Below are 7,007 nucleotides of genomic sequence, written 5' to 3'. Positions count from 1 at the left end.
ATACCCAGCTGTGTGGGATGAGCAGGCACACCGTAGACTGCACAGATGCCGTGTTGCAAAGGGATTTCAGGGAAAGATATAGCTCTGGCTCCTGCCTGTGCAGGGTGGGCTGTGGTGGAAACCAGTGCTGCTCGGCCACACAGAGGCTCTTGCAGGAAAAGGACAGGGGCACTGCTAGGGGTAAGGGTCAGGACTGTAGCAGTGAGCATGACGCCACAGGAGAAGCAATCATGCCTGCAGCGTGGATGAAGGGATGATGGAGGCAGCCCAGCACCCGCAGCCCGGTGCTGCTGGTTCAGGCCAATTATGGGACTGCTGATCCCTGCCCGCCTTATCCCTTCCTCCAGCTGGTGCGTGGCAATTGCAGGCAGGTTTTGCTCAGCCTCTCCTGTCCAGATATAGAAGCCTTCTAGAAGTGAGGACGAATCTGCTGCAGTCTCTGTGAGCTGAATGGTGTGTCTGGGCAGAGGGATGGGCAGGAACCCCACAAAGTCATTCTTCTTCCTCCCTGGGCAACCACAGTGACTTCCACTGTGGCCGAGCACATCCAAGCGCTCGTGCTTTTTGGCTGGGGAGAGATTTTATTCCAGCTCAGCCTGGAGGTCCTCCAACACACGAGGCACTGTACCTTGCAGAACTTCTCATTTGGGGTAATGTCCCATACACTGCTGGTCTTGAAAAATGGATTTCTGGGTACTTGAAGAAAAGCCCCTAGCTGTGCTGGATCGGCAGCATCCTCGGAGGCCCCTGGGTTAGTCCTTAGCAGCAATCCCAGCCTCCTGCCACAAATGAGGCAGGGGAGGAAATGAGTTTACAATGATGTGTTTTGCAGACATGGTGAAGCTTGTGCCAGCGACAATCAGAAGAAGAGCTGTCTGCTTGGTTGGTTTCAGAAGGCTGTTTACGCTCAGAAGAAGGTAAGAATAAATCAAAAATGTCATTAATGGTATAGATGAAGAACAAATTATTTCTTTTCCTTAAGAAAGCAATCCTCTCTGGTCTCTAGCTTGACTTGCAAAGGGGCTGTGGCAGTGACCTCCTCCTGTTTCCACACCTGATTTAGCAGGACTGGTATTAGCACCTCCCTGCCTCAAAATTTATGATACAACAAAACCCTGCTGGAGTGCCCCAGTGAGGTCAAAGCTCTCTCTTAACAGCACAAAAGCACGTTCTCCTGGCAGATCTTTGAATATTAATGCTGTCACGAGTTTCCATGAGTTGAAGTGATCTGTGCTAGGTTGATGAGGATTGTAAGATATGAGTGACGTTCCCCTGCTCCTGTGCAGGCAGCAGGCAAAGCCCTGGGGCTGTCGTGGCATGTTGTGCTGCAATATAGGGCGCTCACCTGCTCAGTAGGGACCCTAGCCTGGGAATCAGAAGGTCAGGATGTATTTGTTGGCTCCAGCACTGACTTGCCAACGAAGCTTAGGCAAGGCATCTCCTCCCAACTTTTGCCTGCCTTGTGATTTTAATCCAAAGTCCCTCCGGTCCTTGCTCTGCTGAGGTTGAAAGGACATTAACTCCGTTACTCAGAAAGGCACTGAAGCCTGGGACGGCTGAGCCCATTGTAGCACGCAAGGCCTTCAAATATTCCCTCTGCTGTCCACGTTGCAAGGAGCAGCAGGAGACATAGTTTGTCCATTGTGTTATGGATGTTACTCCTCAGAACCAGTCCCAAGTTACTCTAGATACCATTTGAAACTATGATACTTGAACAATAGCTTCTAAAATATTCACCTACTCCTCCTCTTTTTGTCTTTGTTAAAAGCTATAGAATATTTATAATGTGACAGGAAGTATGCTCCATTGTTTCTCCACTATATTTGACTGAAATGAAGCTGCCTCCCTGAACAAAGGTACCCACTTCTGAACAGTTTGCTATTCTGAGCCCTGTTAAATTTGAAGTCTAACTTTTTAACTATTCCAGTCTTAGAGAGCCACCTTATAAAGTTCTTCCGCGTCATTAAAGCTTGATGGGGTTTTACCCCATTTCCCAACAGAGATCCAGAACAGTATATGGATTCCAGTGAAATACAAAACACAATCAGTCTGTTGAATCAATTAGGAGATTAATATGTCTGTTCTCTCTCCCACATTTGGTGGTTGGATGTTTTGAGATCCTTTCTGCCCACCTGAATGCAGCCTCCTTCTCCATCGCCTTGCATTAGGTAGGTGCAATGGGATAATAGATGTAGTAAGAAGAAAAAATTAAATTGCCCAGAGGTCTCAGATGCAGAGATCAGATCCCTGTGCTCCCAGTGAAGCCTGCCGAGCCCTACTGTGCCCAGTGAGGCTGGCTGCGGTGCTGGAGTGCAAGGCTCCTGTGCCAGCATGCCCCTGTGGAGGGGGACGTCTCCCAATGCAGCACTGTGGCAGCGCTCTGCAATGCTCTTGTCCCTCTCCATCGCATCCACAGTGTTAAGGGACCACTGCCTAATGCTCCTCCCACAGAAGTGCTGGGCAGGGAGGTGATGGCCAGGTGAAGACGAGCTGTTGTGTGGGTATGGGTGGCTTGGAGCAGTGAGCTTTTGCTGAGAACAATCTGGTGCATATCACCATGATTCGAGAGGTGAAAACTTGCTGTTGGTGTTGCCACCCTGGTCGAGGTGAAGGCAGAGGCAGACCTCTGCAGCACCTGGGGTGTTGCAGCTTCACAGCCCCAGGTGTTTCAGTCTCTGCACTGCAAAGTAAATAGCTGCCTGTATTGATTTACATTGCAAATGCACAACTATAAGCCGACTGCAAACTCTGCAAATTTGTCTGACTTCAAGACCCACCAGAAGAAAAAAACTCTTTGGTCAGATTTCAGTTCCCCTGCCCCTGGTTATGGCTTACAGAAATGAGGAAAACAGCTTGTTGTGGCCCAGGAATAGTAAAGTCACTGAGACAGAATTCTTTTTTCCTTGTCAAACAGCCATGAGTGCTGGAGGACTCCACCAGCATTGGTACAGAAACACTCTGGGTTAAAAATAGCTGGAGGCCACAAGGCTGCGGGGAGAGCAGTGGCAGCGCTTAGCAGGACACCTGAGGTATCCTCCAGCCACAATGAGCGATCCCTCGCAGCCTCACCTGTATGCACAGTTTGCCCTCCCCAAAGCCGCGTTAATGAATCTGTCCCCGTACTGTTGGGTGTGCCATACCAACAGGACTGCTGGGCCTGCACTGTTCCCTGAGGGCAGTGAGCAAATGTGGGTGCGTTGGCGTGGGCAAGCCAGAGCTTGCCAGAGTTAGCTCCTAGTTCTCCTGCTGCGCATGAGGGCCAGCTCAGACCATCGTCACTGTGCTGTGAACCAGCACTGGAAAATTACTCAGTCATTACCCCTGCATTCCATGCATGATCATTTTGTCCCTTGTGGTTATAAATACGTTCAATCAAAATGAGCATGTTTCACTCTGCTCTGTAAACAATGCAAATGCAATGCAAACATTTCACTGTCTGCTGCTTGGTATTTCTGCATAATCTGGCAATCCTGCACAGGGCAGATAAAACGGTGGAGAAAGAAAGTTCTTGCCTCATTTTTCTCTTCTGGCCAAGACAATACATCTACTAATGGCAAGACATGCAATCTGTCTGCCCCAGATACACAAACATTTCGTGCCTATGTCTGGCTAATATCACCTCTGCTGGGGTCTTGGGAGGCTTTGTGGTCCCCGGTTCCTGCTACAACTCCTGGTTCCTGGTTGGAAGCCATCACCACCCCATCAAACACTCTTGATTTTAGCAAATCAGCAAATGCAGACAACCAAGTATTTCTTGAACGGATGGATTCTCCTTTCCTGCTGCCCTGCTCTCTTCCCAGGTCACATGGGCCACATACTGCATAGCATGACAGTCTTTTGGCGTATGGCTTTGCTCATGGGCTAGTGCCTGTGTGTGGCCATTTCCTCAGGCCCTCCTAAAACTCGTTCAGCCAAGCGTATCACCCTGCTGCTGGGCAGCTGTTGCATACCGAGCACATCTTAGAACATGCAAACTTACCTGCCTGCAAACTCACAGCAGAGAGGAGGCACCCTGGCAGAGACAGGCTGTAGGTTTCTGCTGGATTTCTCCAGGTTGTTGGGGTAGCACATTTGTAAACGATGTTTTACAGACAACAGTGTAGGTGGCGTGGCCTTTGGGTAAGACTGACATCAGTATTCCATGTCAAGTCATATTATGTATTCATTAACTATAGTTTTCCTTGGTTTGGCAGGATTTGGGAATGCCACAACTCCTTTGAAACGTAAAGCAGTGGTGTGGCATTCAGTGCAGCTGTCAGCTGGGGAGCCCAAATGCCATCTGCTATGGTAGAAGGTAGGTAATAGAAAAATGAGACAATTCGTCTGTGCAAAGCTGCTCCCATACATAGCAAAGGAGGTATGAAGGACAGGTTGTTTCCATTCCCAAGTGCTGCTTTGTGCTCCTCAGAGCCATCGGTGCACGGGACTGCTCGCTGCTGACCTGTGCTGTCTGAGTCGGAGCCTGTTACTGGCAGGCAGGATTTCACTGGAGCTCTGTCTGTGATTGCTTTCCCTCTGCTGCGCTGCAGTGCGCGATGCCTTCAGCCATGGTTCAGCTGCCAAGGAAAGCATGGGGGGGGGGGGGGGGGGGGGGGAAGTCCTGTGGTCCCCAGCCCCAACAGAACCAGCAAGGTCAGAGGGAGAGAGGCAGAGAAACAAAGAGAGACAGAGGTGCCAAAGCAGCAGGTCACAAAAGAGATCCGTTCGTTTCTCATGCAGAGCAGTAGTTTCTTCATCCCTCCTGCCCTCCCCTGTTCCCATTCCCTCCCTGGTCCTGATCCCTGCCCTGCCAGGAGCACACTTTGGTACAAAGGTCTTAAAAGTGAAGTTCATTTCTATTCTGTGGGAACAAAAGGTTTCCTTTGTTGTAATTCCTCTGTTCAGCTGTGCCCAAGGCCCTTGCGTGGGGCACAGCAACACACGCCCTGTATGTCTTAGACAAAAACAGATTTCTGCGGGGATGGCTGAAAGGAAACCATGACTCGTTCCCTTCTTGCTGCAGTCTTGTTGACTTGCTGGTGCTTTGCAGGATGCAATCCATACAGATTTTCTTTGCATAATAATAGCAAAGGCTTTTCTTGGGGGAAAAAAAGCAGGGGATATGGGGGAGGATTTATCACAGGGACAAACAATGTCTTGCCAGAAACAGTTTATACCATTTATGCAAAATGAAATTATCACTTTCTGCTTCCCAAACATTGTGTCTCAGTGTTGTAACTCTGATTCAGCATGGTGGAGAGGGTGATGTGAAGGGCTGGCAGCTTGAAGGCCATGTTAAATCCATATTTCACTGCTGGCCCATGACAGGAGAGCAGGGTACAGCAGAAAGAGGACAGCAGCTGGACTTTGCTAAGACCAGCTTGCCATACATCTTGACTTGGTGTTGGTGTTTGGTTTTTTTTTCAACTTCTTTTTGAAATTATTTAGAAAAAAGTAGGCCTGTGTTAAAGGTCATGATTAACGTGCACTTGCACCTCTTGGACTTCTGCAGCCTGCCTCTGCTGTCTGTGTCTCAGCCTGCTGTCCCAGTGCCTCTTTGGCCCCTTTGGTGGCTTCCAGCATCAGCTGCTGTAGGGGTGTAGGGATAGAAACACACACTTCTACAGGTTTGTTTTTTTTTTTTCTGGTAAGGAAAGGAGGCTTTTGCAGTTGCACTGGCTGTTAGTAGCCAGTCCTTCTGGAGCGGTGAGCAGGCACAACAGGCTGGGGCCATGGAGCAGGTGTCCTTTTTGGAGGTGCTGGCTGTCCCCTTGAACAAGGACTTTGGCAGGGCTTCAGTGGTTGGGGTTAAACCCAGGAGTGCCCTGCTCTGGTATATGCTTATGGCCTTGCAAAAGTAAGGGGGAAGATGGGTTTGAAAGGAGGGTTGCAGACAGCAAGTTTTTGAAGTATAATCATTTAATCTTTTTGGTTTTTTTAATAGTGACAAGAAAGTGGAAAGACTGATACCAGCTCCCTGAGCTGGGCTGCAGGCATGCCAGAGGTCTTCACCCAGCTATCTGTTCCCAACTGTATCATCTCTTGGAGGACATGGAGGCTCCCTGTGGTCTCAGGGCTCTTCCAGGGGTGAGCTGCTCTCACAGGCATTCCCAGCTCTGCCCACACAATTTGCCTTTATCTCCCCTGTCCCTCATCACATCATAACCTCTGTCTTCTGTCATTTTTCTCTGTGGCTGATGAGGCAGTCCAGGTTTTACATGGTGGCCCACAGACTGGGACACCCCCTTGGTGGCTGCAGAGGGCTCAGGCTCAGAAACGGCAGTGCCCAGGTGAGTAAGGAACAAAGGGCTGAGCTCTTTCATGGGTTTGCCTCCTTTCTGGCCAGCCTTCAAAATCAGTTTTGCCCTGGGAAGGAATAAGTTATGTCTGCAGAGTAACAGATTACCTGCTCAGGGCAGACAGGAGGGAGCCAAGCAATGTGCTGGGGCTGCACCAACACTCCAGCATGTCTCCAGGAACCTGACTGCAGGATCTATGTAGGGAGATTAAAAAAGCAACCCCAGAACATCACCACCACCACCACCCAAACCCAAACTCAACCCACCCAAAAAAGCCTCCCCTTGCCCCTACATCCCTCCACCAAATTTTCAAAAGGATCAAGTAATTGTTTCAGTTGGCTTAAGCCAAAATACTCCCAGCTTTTCAGCTGGCAAACATTTAGTGAAGCTATCTTAAAATGTCTTGGGAATACCCGTTTCAGGCTCAGCCTTCCTGTGCAGTGAGAGGACTTGCCAATACAAAGGGCTCGGGCACCAAATCCACCTTTTCAGGTAAGATCCCCATGCACTCCCACTCGCAGCACTGTTCCCAGCACTCTCTTACAATTGCACGTGTCTAGTCCCCTTTTCTCACCCATCCCCACACACGCTACTCCAAGGATGGTCAAAAGCTCGAGCGCTGGGGCATTTCTGGTCTGAGCTCCTCGTCCCGTTGGTGTGAATGCTTTGCACAGCCTGTACCGGCTGGCGTGATGGGCGCTTTGTAATCCTGGCAGGGAAATTAGGTTG

The 7,007-nt window shown here is 49.7% G+C and overlaps 1 long non-coding RNA gene across 1 annotated transcript; it reads left to right on the top strand.

Moving 5' to 3' along the window:
* The first annotated feature begins 832 nt into the window (after positions 1-832).
* LOC114014090 (uncharacterized) lies at positions 833-6,025 on the top strand. The gene is made up of 3 exons (XR_003557466.2): positions 833-917; positions 4,194-4,294; positions 5,924-6,025. It is a non-coding gene; the product is annotated as an uncharacterized LOC114014090 (long non-coding RNA).
* Positions 6,026-7,007: the final 982 nt, after the last annotated feature.

Source organism: Falco peregrinus, chromosome 8, assembly GCF_023634155.1.
Source record: "Falco peregrinus isolate bFalPer1 chromosome 8, bFalPer1.pri, whole genome shotgun sequence".
NCBI lineage: Eukaryota > Metazoa > Chordata > Aves > Falconiformes > Falconidae > Falco > Falco peregrinus.
This window is presented reverse-complemented; position numbering and strand designations above follow the sequence as displayed.